Source organism: Vulpes lagopus, chromosome 14, assembly GCF_018345385.1.
Source record: "Vulpes lagopus strain Blue_001 chromosome 14, ASM1834538v1, whole genome shotgun sequence".
In the NCBI taxonomy this organism is placed as follows: Eukaryota; Metazoa; Chordata; class Mammalia; order Carnivora; family Canidae; genus Vulpes; species Vulpes lagopus.
Window position 1 is genome coordinate 29,723,587 of NC_054837.1, and position 14,287 is coordinate 29,737,873.

General features: G+C 43.6%; 1 protein-coding gene across 5 annotated transcripts in view; it reads right to left on the reverse strand.

Moving 5' to 3' along the window:
- CLIP1 (CAP-Gly domain containing linker protein 1) overlaps positions 1–5,742 on the reverse strand; it is a 122,914-nt gene extending 117,172 nt beyond the window's left edge. For 3 of the 5 annotated variants that reach the window (XM_041728370.1, XM_041728369.1, XM_041728366.1), the window contains exon 1: positions 5,564–5,730. The gene's annotated coding sequence lies outside the window, so the exon portion shown is untranslated. Of the gene's footprint in view, positions 1–5,563 lie in introns of all 5 variants that reach the window. The other 2 variants (XM_041728372.1, XM_041728371.1) reach the window with 2 other exon arrangements.
- Positions 5,743–14,287: the final 8,545 nt, after the last annotated feature.

The following is a 14,287-nucleotide window of genomic DNA, read 5'->3' on the forward strand; positions in this document are numbered from 1 at the left end:
AAGGCAGGAGGTCAAATGATTTGATTACAAGATTTTTAGAAAAATATCCCTAATATCTCTTACCTTTCCTGAGAAGAGAGGGGAAAACATATGCCAAGTATTTCAGTGCACTACACGACTAGGATCTGTAGAATCCGAGGCGGGGAGGGGGGGGTGGAATCTCATTAAAGTTGCTTTTCCTTTATATACCAAATCCAAATTTCGGATGATTTGTATACCCTGATCATCTGGATCTTCGGGCCTTTAACTCCAAAGAAGATACAATAAATCAAGGACTCAGCAATTTTAAATGTGAAAAATGGGCAGAGTTCATATGGTGACCTGATCCAAGCTATATTTAGACATAAGTAAAGGAGAATACAAATATCAAACTACTTAATTCAAGTGTCAACTGTATTAGACCTCATGGTCATGTAAAAATATTAGGGCAGGAAAATGTACTCTCCTTAGGATCCCTGAGAAGAGGTAGAGGAGAATACGTTTCTCCAGGGAAAGATACCAAGGAGAGTTCCTAACAGGGATTCTGTAATAGGACTACTTCCTCTTTCCAAAGATTTTACTAAGCATACTTTTAAGATTTTGTTGCTGAACCAGTTAAAACAAACAATTAGAAAACAGACCCACCCATTGAGTTAGTGCTAGTGGAATCTGTCCTGGAAGTGCCAGATGGAGGTTGAGGGGAAAAAAAAAGCTCTTTACTACTTGCGGCCAAGATTCCTTGCTACTTGGTGCCAGGACCAGGATATTAACCCAGACGTCCTAGCCAAATCCAAGGTTGGTTAATTATTATCTGCCAACTTAAAAAAAAAAAAAAAGCCTCTCTTCTGATTGAAACCTGAAGAGGTCGCTCTTTTTTTTTTTTTTTAATTCTTTTTTTTTTTATTCATTTATGATAGTCACAGAGAGAGAGAGAGAGGCAGAGACACAGGCGGAGGGAGAAGCAGGCTCCATGCACCAGGAGCCCGACGTGGGACTCGATCCCGGGTCTCCAGGATCGCGCCCTGGGCCAAAGGCAGGCGCCAAACCGCTGCGCCACCCAGGGATCCCCTGAAGAGGTCGCTCTTACTTGGAATTCTTGTATAGTACCATCAGTATGTTTTCCCTTAAAAGAGCATTGTAACTGAAATGCCGATTTAAAGCATATGGATTCTCTGAGTTCCATCTACATGGGAAGCATACACTACATATATTAAAAATATGTAAGATAAAAAAAAATAAATAAAAAAATAAAAAAAATAAAAATAAAATAAAAATATGTAAGATGCTGTAATAAGTCTAAAGCCTCCCTAAACAGTTACCTAAAAAATTCATATCCTGGGCAATACTGACAATGCTTTCCAATTAAGATTGAAGAGACTTAAATGAAGATTTATATTAAACAGAGATTTTGAACCCTGAAACTATTAACACTAAAAAGGAAGGCTTTGCTGCCAGGAGCACAATTCCAGAAAAAACCTATATATGCAAATGTCAGTTACAAGGCCTCCCAGGGGGCCTCCCAGGGGGCAGCGGTTTGGCGCCTGCCTTTGGCCCAGGGCGCGATCCTGGAGACCTGGGATCGAGTCCAACGTCGGGCTCCCGGTGCATGGAGCCTGCTTCTCCCTCTGCCTGTGTCTCTGCCTCTCTCTCTCTCTGTGACTATCATAAATAAATAAATAAATAAATAAATTTTTTAAAAATATTAAAAAAAAAAAAAAAAAAAGGCCTCCCAGGGTTGAGCAAAGATCCTGCACACAAATAGAGTATACACTCAAGTCTGAGCATCAAGTACTGGTCTGGCTTTTCTGCCAGCCACTTAAGGCGCCATTGCCAACATACTCTGCGCATTGCTGAAGGTACCATAAAGTAGGGTTCAATTTCCAGCTCTGTATTCACTAGCTATGTGGCCTTCTGGGCAAGTTAGTAAAATTCTTTGAGCCTCAGTTCCCTCAATATTTAACTTTTTCTTCAACAAAGTCAATAATGTTACTATTCTATATCTTTCACTATTTTAAAAATATTTTAAGACATATTTTAAGGACTACAATCTACATAGCCTTAAACTATCTGCGCCCTCCCAGACTCCCACCTCAGGATCTTTGTACTTGCTGTTTCCTCTTCTGCTAAGCTCTTCCCCAGGGATCTACATTCCCTCACTTTCTCTAGATCTTTACTCAGGTCACATTCTCAGCAACCCTATCTAAAATATCTTGCCACCCTATCTAAAATATCTATTACCCTAACTCTTGCCCCCAAAAGGGCATATTCCCCTTTTCCTGACTTATTATTTTTTTCATACCATGTATATATCATGTCCAATATACAATAAATTTTATCAATATGGTTATTGTAGGGATGCCTGGTTGGCTCAGCAGTTGAGTGTCTGCCTTCAGCCCAGGGTGTGATCCTGGAGTACCACATCGGGCTCCCTGCATTGAGCCTGCTTCTCTCTTTGCCTATGTCTCTGCCTCGAAAAGAAAGAAGAAAAGAAAAGAAAAGAAAAGAAAAGAAAAGAAAAGAAAAGAAAAGAAAAGAAAAGAAAAGAAAAGAAAAGAAAAGAAAAGAAAAGAAAAGAAAAGAAAAGAAAAGAAAAGAAAAGAAAAGAGAGAAGAGAAGAGAAGAGAAGAGAAAAGAAAAGAAAAGAAAAGAAAAGAAAAGAAAAGAAAAGAAAGAAGAAAAGAAAGAAAAGAAAAGAAAGAAAAGAAAAGAAAAAAAGAAAAGAAAGAAGAAAAGAAAGAAAAGAAAAGAAAAGAAAAGAAAAGAAAAGAAAAGAAAAGAAAAGAAAAGAAAAAGAAAATGGTTATTGTACTTGAAGGGGGAGGGGGGGAGTCTAAGAGAACAAAGATTTCAGTTTTATTCATTGCTATACCATCAGCACCCAGAACAGCACCTGGCACACAGCCATGTTTAATAAATATTTGTTGAGTGAATACCAAAGGAAACTTAATACAGCCCACAGAGAGGTACACCATAGCCCCACCTGCTGCCTTTGGGGAGAATACCACAACACTTTGAAAATAATGTAAAGAACTATCAGCTTGTAACTACTCATCAACAACACCGTCCACTCTTCATATATGAAAAAAAAAAAAAAACACTGGACCTCACACCTCATCTGTACAATAAAGAGAATTAAAAAGCTGATAATTGGGATAAAGTGGAAAATTACAGAGGGTAAAAAGTCTCACTTTAAACACTGAACAAAACTTCCTTTTAATGTTAAGAAATATTAAGCCATCTCCATGTAACTTTACTACCCAACTCTGTTTTCTTTAGCTTCGACCTCTATAAAACCAATCTTAAAACTTACAGACCTCATATTTGCAATCAACTAAATAACATTTACCAAATTAAGTGACATACAAGAGGTGCCTAGCTGGCTCAGTCAGTGAAGCATGCAACTCTCCATCTCACAGTTATGAGTTCGAGCTCCACACTTGATGTAGAGATTACTTTTTAAGAGTTTTTTAAAAAATGAAAAAGTGAAAAATAAAGTGAAAGGTCCTTACTATATACACTCCCAGAATGAAAAAAATGTGTGTGTATAGGCAGAAATATATCTGCAAATAATAAGAACACTAGGTGACCAGTAAGTGAAAAATTCAAAGATGCCTACCTTTGTAGGGAATACAAGAGGACGAGTTCATCTCTTATTAACCATCCATTGGGTTTAGAATCTCAACAGAGACTACTTAAAAGCAAGGGCCAAACATTACTGAGGTAAGTTCACATGTATTCATGTATGAGTCACATGGGCTGCAGCAGATTCAATGTTAGACACTGGGTACAAAAAAAAATTTAAGTAAAAAGGGCAATTTTTTAAGTAAGTAAGAATTCTAAACTCCTAGAGAGTAGAAACCAGATCAGCTTATGTTGTGCTCAAGGGCAACAGGAGCTTAAGCAATTCTTGAAAAGGTAGGGAAGGCATGATCTTTATCTTCAGACAATACCTACAAGGGACCCCACCCAATTTCAGCTTTTTTACTCCTTTGAATGAGGGGGCCTAAGATGTACTTTACCACTTTCTCTGGACCTCAAAAACCCAGCACCAGCTGTTTGTAGCAATCATCTACTTCCTCTGGCTTAATAAAAGCCAGCCTTGCTCCTTGCCAAGGGATTCACTACACTAATCTAATAACTAAACACCTGGAGTCCATGCCTGAGCTCAAATCCTGACACCACCACTTAAGTTGTATGACCCTGGGCAAGGTACTTGACCTTTCAATGCCTCCTCTGTAAAATGGGGATAATGATAGCACCTTCACTGGGTGAGATGATTAATGAGATAAAACATAAAAGATTTGCCCAGAGCCTGACCAAAGGAAGCCCTCAATAAAGGTTAATTGTTATTATTTCCAGAGAAAAAAATGCCCCAAGGCTGAGGAGCAACATAACTGAGGATTTTTGCAAAAGGTTATCATTAAACTCAAAAGTCAAACACATTTGTTCTCCTGACTTGAGGATACCACAGGTTATATATAGTAATGCTAATAAAATTGTAACACCAACCAGAATCATAACCACAACAGCAGCCACGCTAATACTGAGCTCTTACTGGCTAGGTTGGCAGGGTCCTAACCTCAAACAGGAAGAAGGCAAGGTTGCTTTAAAAAAAAAAAAAAAAAAAAATCCAATGTCCTCTACCCTCCTTTTTTTTTTTTTTTTTTAAGATTGATTTTATTTATTCATGAGAGACCCAGAAGGAGAGAGGCAGAGACACAGGCAGAGGGAGAAGCAGGCCCCACGCAGGGAGCCCGATGCAGGACTCAATTCCGGGACCCCAGGATCACGCCCTGGGCTGAAGGCAGATGCTCAGCCGCTGAGCCACCCGGGCGTCCCTACCACCCCTTTTAAATATGGTAACTGGTGGCCAAGTTTTGCCAGAAACAGGTTATGTAGAAGATTACAGACTCGACGTGTAATTTCTTCATACCAAAGAGGTGGGGCTGTGAAGGGAGGAGGGGTGGTGCTCGGTTCCTGCCAGATGGAAAAGCCACACGAAGTGGAGAAAACAGCCCGGTTCAGGGTTTATCCCCAAATCAAAATCAGATTTCTGAAGCACAGGATCTGCACAGTAACGGAATCCGAAGCCTCCCTTTTAAAATAACCTCTAAACAAGTGTCATCTGTCCTCCGAGCCAATCCGCTGCCAAGGGAGCGGGCTCGGGTTGCGGGCCGCGGTCTCATTTCAGGAATCGGGCCGAGCTCTCGCCACCCCCCTCCGAGAACCAGGACCCCCTGGGAGGACGGGGACAAAAGCCGCGGCGAGGCCAGGCAGGAGGCCACGGGGCCACCCGCCGAGCGGCGCACACGCCGAGGCTCCTCTTGAGGCGGACGGAGGAAGGGAAGGCCGGGCTCGGCACTGACAGGGCCAGCCGCTTCCCCGGCTCCGGGGCGCCACCCCAGGGACCTCGGGCCTCCGGGGCCACCCGCTCGGGGCTGCTCGGGCCCCCTCGGGAGCGGCACCGCGCGCGGCCCCCGCGGCCCTCCGCCCGCCGGGCCCGGCCCCCGCCCCGCCCGGCCCGGCGCAAGGGAAGGGGGGGAGGGCACCGGGAAGGGGACAGGCCGCGCCGCGCCGCGCTCACCTCCGCCTCGGCCGCCGCCGGTCGCCGCCACCTGCCCCACTGCAGCAGCAGCAGCAGCAGCAGCCGCGCGGCCGCCGCCTCCCGCCTCCCGGCTCGTCGGCTCGGGGCGGGGGAGAGCGTGACGCGCCGCCGCCGCGGGGCCGGGCGGGTGCGCGCCGCCAGGAGAAGACGCCGTGGCGGCTCCTCCCCGCGCGCTCGGCCGCCGCGCCCGCGCCCGCGCCCGCGCCCGCCCCCAGCCCGGCCGCCCTGCGCCGGAGGCCGGCGCCTGAGCCCCGCGCCGCCCCGGCCCCCGACCCCCAGCCCCCGCCCCGGCCCCGGCCCGACTCCGGCCGGAACCGGCCCCGCCGCGTCTTTGTCTGCGCCCGCCGCTGCGGGGGAGGCCAGCGCCGGCCGCGCCCGCCGAGCAGCCCTCGGGGCCCGCGAGCACCGCGTGGGAGGGCGCAGCGAGGGAAGCCCCGGGGGCCTGGCTGAGCCGCTTCTCGTCGGTTCGGTTAGTTGCGCGTTTTCCGAAAGTGCTCCCGGAATGGGCCGGTCACGCCCCAGAGCTGCGTTCAGTCCTGACCACAGCCCACCAGCCTGATTGATTTTTTTTTTTTTCTTTTTTCTTTTTCCCCAGACCCAGGGTGAGAAACCCTTGGCCACAAACGAGGAGGAGCTGCCTGCGGCAGGTTAAGTTTGGGGAACGTTGTCTCTGCTCCCCTCTCCCTCCGGGGGAAGACTCGGAGCGCACAGTCCCTGGGAAAACCTGAAAGCAAGTGCAGCTTGAGAAGGACCCTCTCTGCAGCCGCCTTGCCTCCAGGGGAAGCCCGGGGGGTTAGAATCCCTGAAACGAGCCCAGCACTTGCTCCATTAGCTTGAGAAAAGCCCCTTTTATTCTCCCCAGCCGCTTGGACGAAAGCCCTGGGTGGTGTCCCTTGCTCCCTCCTCCCCACGGGGATTTCCTTTAAAAGCTTTTGAAAGGGCCCGGAGAGGAGGCAGCCGCAGCCGGCCCGGGCCGCCGCCGCCGCCCAGGGCGACCCGCATTGCACTCTCACGGCCCATGGCAACCCCAGAAGCTTTGCAGCTCCTGGGAGGAATTTGCAGCTGTCAGGGAAGCCCAGGGTTTTGCTGCGACTGCGAGGTAGATAAGGGGCCCCCTGGGCTTCCTCCTCCTGCGGGGTAGAAGAGAATAATCAGGAAGGCGACCCCTTTGCTGACCTTTGTTCAAAGCCCTGTGCTGCTGGACCAGCAAGCTCGCACAGAGCAAGAGGAGGGAACTGTGTTGGAAACGGCCCAAGTTCTGAATAAAGTGAATTTATCTGCTGGCCCCTCCCCTTGATTCACGTTTTAAATCACAAAAATTATATTTCTGAATTCAACACTTCCCTAGTTTGCAAGCCGCGAGGTCACAGTGGTGGGGGGCACCCCTGAAATCCAGTATCCATATTCCTAATTAGAAGGACTCACTTCCCTCATCCAAACACTTCAGCCCTAATAAGCAACCTATGTAATCATAGATGTCCTAACATGAGGTCACCGCTAATGGTGGGGTGCAACGTTTAAATGCTTCTGTTTTTATCTTCTCTACTCATTCTGAGTCTGTCTTTATTTTTAAATGCTGATATTTTGTTCATTATAGAGTTTTTTTGCATCAATTTCTATGTTTTAATATTGCATTAAAATAATTATTTCTCTAGTGTGTTTTTAGCACCCCTTTAAATTTTGTGATGAAGGCCTGTCCGCCATCCGGCCGAACATGGACTGCTCAGTCCCACAGAGTGGCCAGTGTTAAGATTGAAAAACATGCTTAGTCCTACCTCGAAATAAGCTCTCACATCCCATTTTTAGATTTAGCCACAGAGCATTTTAAAATGTGTGTCTTCTGTAAAAAGTATTAGAACAGCTCAATTGACAAGACTTTGGAAAATGGAAAGAGGTAACAGAAGTAGAAAGCCAGATAGATAGGGCCGGTCTCCCAGATCTTCATTTTACAGAGTGAGGATGTTGGTAAATACCTACAGGGGTTTTTTTGTTCATTTTCCGGAACAAAAAATAAAGGTGTAAAATATTTTTTAAGAACATAGTAGTCTCGGGGATCCCTGGGTGGCTCAGCAGTTTAGCGCCTGCCTTTGGCCCAGGGTGTGATCCTGGAGTCCCGGGATCGAGTCCCACATCGGGCTCCCTGCGTGGAGCCTGCTTCTCCCTCTGCCTTTGTCTCTCTCTGTGTGTGTCTCTCATGAATAAATAAATTTTTAAAATATTTAAAAATATATATAGTAGTCTCTGGGGAAGGTGGGCAGAACAATGTTGCTTTTCACTATAAACTGATATACTTTATTTTTTAAAACTATGTGCATGCATTTTTTGATTCCTGCCACCCCCTCCTCAAAAAAGTATCAAGATCCTCAAATAAAATGAGTAAAGAATACTCTGCAAATAAGACAAAATCAGAGAGGGAGACAAACCCTAAGAGACTATTAACTCTAGGAAACAAGCTCAGGGTTGCTGGAGGTGTGGTGGGTGGAGGACGGTGTAACTGGGTGATGAGCATTAAGAAGGGCAGGTGATGTAATGAGCACTGGGTGTGATATGCAACTGATGAGTAACTGAATTCTACATCTGAAACTAATGATACACTCTGTTTATTTAAGTAAAATAAAAATTTTTTAAATTCTCTGCAAGGTGATGTTTGTGGCTTGTTTCTACACAGCTGTTTAGCATTAATTCTTTTTTCTGGCAGTTTTTCACAGTACTGCAGGTTTATTATTGTATTACCTGTCTTACTCCACCTCTACTGGAATGTAAGTTGCAAGAGAGTAAGGATCATTAGCTTTTTTTTTTTTTAAGATTTTATTTATTTATTTATTCATGAGAGACAGAGAGAGGCAGAGACACAGGCAGAGGGAGAGGTAGGCTCCCTGTAGGGAGCCTGATATGGGACTGGATCCCAGGACCCTGGGATCTCCCTCCTGAGCAGATGCTTAGCCACTGAGTCACCCAGGTGTCCCGGATCATTGACTCTTATTAATTGCTCTAGTTGCATCCGCAGAATAATGCTTGATCCATACTAGATTATTAAAAAGGATGGGAGCCTGTGTTGGGCTCCCTGGTCAGTAGGGAATCTGTTTCTCCTTCTCCCTCTTTCCCCCCGCCTCATGCTCTCTCACACTCTCTCTCTCAAATGAATAAATAAAATCTTTAAGAAAAATAAAAAAAGATGGAGTGTAAGGGTTCAGGTTCTAAATAACTGGGGGCTTTTCCTCTGTATTTTCTCTTTTTAAAGAAAACAATAAATTGTTTTCATTACATAAAGTCAAAGCAAGCAAAATGAAGAAAACAAAACCCTTATAATCCCACATATCCAAAGGAAATTACTATAAATAATGGTTTTAAATAATTCATAACTGTTTAGAAATACTTAAAATGTCTCATTAAGGCCCTAATACATAAATTAAAAAAAAAAAGGCCCTAATACTTCTTACTGCCATTCAAAAGCAACACTCATTATAGAATAGTGGTTGGAGAGTACTTTGTAAACTGCTATAAAGATGAGAAGATTTATAGAGATTTTTTTAAAGATTGTATTCATTTGACAGAGAAAGAGCGAGTGCACAAGCAGGGGGAGCAGGAGAGGAAGCAGGCCCCCTGCTGATCAGGGAGCCAGATGTGGGACTCGATCCCAGGACCCCAGGATCATGACCTAAGCCAAAGGCAGATGCTCAACCCACTGAGCCACCCAGGTGCCCTAGAGCTTTTGAAATAGAAAGCAAAACAAAGGCTGTCAGAGCAAAAACATCCCTAAATTAAATTATCTTTTTCTTTTTCTTTTTTCTTTTTTTAAAGTTCCTGAACCATGATAGATAATTAATAATTAAATTATATAATTATATAATAAACCGTATCTAAAATATAACTCATAAGGGTAGCCCCCGTAGCACAGCGGTTTGGCGCCGCCTGCAGCCTAGGGCGTGATCCTGGAGACCCTGGATCGAGTCCCCACGTCAGGTTCCCTGCATGGTGCCTGCTTCTCCCTCTGCCTGTGTCTCTGCCCCTCTCTCTCTCTCTCTCTCTCTCTCTCTCTGTCTCTATGAATAAATAAATAATCTTTTACAAAAATTAATAAAATAAAATATAATTCATAAGAGATAGTCCATGATTTAAATAATCTTTATAAAGAAGACATAAGAATTCATTTTCACTATGCAATTTTTGAAATTACATCTATTTTTACTAGCATTGTTTCAGAAACCAGAGTTAGTTTCATTCATCCCACAAATATTTACTAAACCCCTACACTGTCCCAGGCACTATTCCAGGTTTTGGAGGGGACAGCTGTGCAGTCTCATCCTTTAGCCTTGACTTCTACTGCTATCTGGTTTGCTAAATCAAGGTGTGGTAATCATTGTTCCATGCATTCTATTAGTTGTATGCCTGCAACGGATATAACGCACCAGCCCATGCCTCTTGCCAACTTCATTCAGCTCTGCTAAAAATTTAGAGAGAGAATTATAAAGTCAGATACAAGAAAAATATTTATGTTAACTTCGATGTTTGGGGGAAATGTTTACATTTCCTTGCAAAGGTAAAGACTTACAACTGGTTCATTTAATGAAAAGGTGACTATCCCATACATATATTGAATCATTATGTTGTACACCTGAAACTAATATAATGTTATACGTCAATATCTCCCCCAAAAAAGTTTATTGACTAATCCAAAGCAAGACAGAGTCTTCAACAGCAAAGAAAGGAAACAGAAAATAAATCCCACAAAACACGATGAAGCAGTCACAAACTATTTGGAGCCAAAGATTACTTTTATCACTGAAGTTAAGACTGCTGTATCTACTTTATACAAAGAATGCTAACAGGGGGTGCCTAGCTGGCTTGGTAAAGTGTGTGACTCTTGATCTCAGGATAGTAAGTTCGAACCCCACTTTGGGTGTAGAGATTCCTTAAAAATAAGACTTTAAAGAAAACAAAAACTAAAGAATGCTGGTGGTGGTGGTTTCATGGAATTTAAAAAAAAAAAAATGATGAAAGAATGACAAGCTAAATTTAAACTCCTAGCCTGATTTCTCAAAGGGAACCATCTTGTGACAACAAAAGCTGTATTGTACACATTGAGTTAACAATAAACAATATCAGTAGGACACCACACATCATGATGTAAACTGTAGTTAAGGCCTTCTAAATAGACTGGTACTTTGAGAGTGTGCAGTTTCGTGATGAGGGGGTTGAACAAGATGACTTATCAAGTTCCTACCACAAACATTTTTAAGATTCTATGACTTTTCTCCAGTAAAGCAAAATATTTGTGAAATCAGTGGTTGATGCAGCCATTCAAACCTAATTCAACAAATATCTGTTGAGTGTGCGAAAAGCTGATCCTATCTTCAGCAAAATCAAGCAGATTCAAATACATGGTACACGTTCACAGCAATGCTATTCATAACAGCCAAAAGGTAGGAATAGCCAAATGTCCATCAACAGATGAACAGGTAAACAAATCAAGGTACATAAACACGATAAGATACTACCAGCCAAAAGAAAAAAAATGAAGTACTGACTCACGCTACAAGCTGGATGAATCTCAAAAATAGTGAAAGAAGATACTGAGTGAAAGAAGCCAGACACAAAAGGCCACATATTGTATCTCCATTTATATGAAATACCGGGAATAGGTCAATACATGGAGACGGATATTGGTTGCCAGAGGCTGGGGGGCCACGGGTGGTAGGGGAGAGCAACTGCTTAATGGGTACAGGTCTCCTTTTGGAGTGATACAAATGTTTGGAACCAGATAGAGGTAGTAGTCGCACAACATTGTGAAGATACTAAAGACTACTGAGGGGGGATCCCTGGGTGGCTCAGCGGTTTAGCACCTGCCTTCAGCCCAGGACAAGATCTTGGAGTCCCAGGATCAAGTCCCACATCAGGCTCCCTGCATGGAGCCTGCTTCTGCCTCTGCCTGTGTCTCTGCCTCTCTTTCCCTCTGTGTCTCTCATGAATAAATTTAAAAATCTTAAAAATAAATAAATAAATAAAATTAAAAAAAAAAAAAGACTACTGAGTTGTATGCTTGAAAATGCCTGGGATGCCTCGATGGGTCAGTTGGTTGGGATCCGGTCATGACCCCAAAGTCCTGGGATGAGCTCCCTGTTCATCTGTTCATCTGGGAATCTGCGTCTCCCTCTCCCTCTGCCCTTCCCAGCAAGCCCATGTCTTTCCCTCTCTCTCTCTTTCTCAAATAAATAAAATATTTTTTAAATGGTTGATTTTGGGGGGGCGGGGATCCCTGGGTGGCTCAGCAGTTTAGTGCCTGCCTTTGGCCCAGGGCGTGATCCTGGAGTCCTGGGATGGAGTCCCGTATCAGGCTCCCTGCAGGAGCCTGCTTCTCCCTCTGCCTGTGTCTCTGCCTCTCTCTCTCTCTCTGTCTCTCATGAATAAATAAAATCTTAAAAAAATAATAATAAATGGTTGATTTATGCTATGTAACTATTATTGTAATAAAAATAAATATTAACATAAGTAAATATAAATAAATATAAATGAATAAAATAAATATTGATTTATATCAATCAGTCAGTATAAATAAATAAAGTAATAAATGTTCCCCTGAAAAAAAGTCAAGCAGAGAATGGATGATAACCAATTAGGTGGGAGATACGGGAAATGAATTTTTTTTTAAGATTTTTATTTATTTGAGAGAGGGTGAGAAATCACAGAGGGAGAGGGGGAGGAGAAGCAGACTCCCCTCTGAGCAGGGAGCACAATGTGAAGCTCCATCCCAGGACCCTGGGATCATGACCTGAGCCAAAGCCAGACACTTAACCAACTGAGCCACCCAGGTGGCCCAGGAGATTTTATTTTATTTTATTTTATTTTATTTTATTTTATTTTATTTTAAGATTTTAAGTACTCTATACACCCAACATGGGTCTCAAACTCAAGAGCCCCAAGATCAAGAATCACAGGCTCTACCGACTGAGTCAGCCAGGCACCCCTGGAAAAGAGATTTCAAACTGGGAGGCAGTTTGGACTAAAGTCCTTCCCAACTCTAAAAATTCTATTATTTTACAGACCCAACTCTTCTTTATGTGTTCAAAATGACAACTGGGGAGACCACAACTGTGTTGAGTCTGAGGTCTAACTGAACAAAAAGAGACCAAAGTTGAATCTGAACTATAAGTCTAAGGAAAGGTGCACACAGAGTTGCCAGCCCCTGCCAGAGCTCAATAAAATGGCTCACTCTCATTTAGACACCTTCTAAAAAGCAAGGCTCAAAAAAATAGGCAAATTGAATACTATCCTCAACCTACGTCCTAGAGATACCAGATAGCCTTTGTGATTCCAAGTAAAAAATAATACTAGGAGCACCTGGATGACTCAGAAGCTGAGTGTCTGCCTTTGGCTCAGGGTGTGATCCCATGGTCCCGAGATTGAGTCCTGCATAGGGCTCCCCGCAGGAAGCCTGCTTCTCCCTCTGCCTATGTCTCTGCCCTTCACTCTGTGTCTCTCGTGAATTAATAAATAAAATCTTAAAAAAAAAAAAAAAGTTAATATCAGAGTAACTAGTTTATCTAACTCTGTAGTACTAAGTTAACTTCATTAACTTCATGCCTCACAGGTTGTGTGAGGAGATGTATGTGTTTCTGGGTGTACAATTATTACTCGTAAACAGGTCAGTTGGATACACTTGGGATACCCTTAATGGTTGTCAATGCAACTGGGGGAATCAGAATTTCCCGGGGAAAATAGAAAACAAAAAGAGGCAAAACAGTGTGCATGCCATGCCATTCTTTTTTTTTTTTTTTTTTTCAGTTTTATGCCATTCTTTTTTAAATAAGAAAGAGACAGACATCTACATAAATGTTTAATGGAAGTGTTTATAGAAACAAAATATTAATGTGCTTTTCTTGTCTTTCATCATAGCTGACCCTGACCCTAGACAGCCCAAGCCATTCACTCGCAGTGACTGAGAGGTGGGAGTAAAAGTGAAGTTGTTTTGTTTTTAAAGATTTTTTATTTATTCATTCATGAGAGACACACACACAGAGAGAGAGAGAGAGAGAGGCAGAGACACAGGCAGAGGGAGAAGCAGGCTCCATGCAGGGACTCGACCCCAGGACTCCAGGATCATGGCCTGGGCCAAAGGCAGGGGCTAAACCGCTGAGCCACCCTGGGATCCTCTGAAGTTGGGTTTTTACCCAAGAAGACCAGAGAAAAAGAAGGAATTAATATTCATGTTTTGACAGTCAAACTAGGATCTTTTCAACAGCATTATTAAGATATAATTCACTTACCCTACAGTTAACCCATTTAAAGTATATAGTTCGGGGCTCCCCAGCTGGCTCAGTCGGTTGAGCATCCAACTCTTTTTTTTTTTTAAGATTTATTTATTTATTCAATAGAGACACACACAGAGACATAGGCAGAGGGAGAAGCAGGCTCCATGTAGGGAGCCAGACGCAGGACTCGATCCTGAGTCTCCAGGATCACTGCCTGGGCTGAAGGCAGGCACTAAACCACTAAGCCAACCAGGCTGCCCAAGCATCCAACTCTTGATTTTGGCTCAGAACAGGATCTCAGGGTCATGATCTCAGGGTTGTGAAATCAAGCCGCAGGTTGGGCTCTGTGCTCAGCCGGGAGTCTGTGGGAGATTCTCTCTCTCTCTCTCTCTCTCTCTCTCTCCCTAACCCCACCCTCCCTCCCTCTCTCTCTCTAAAAAAAAAAAAAATATAT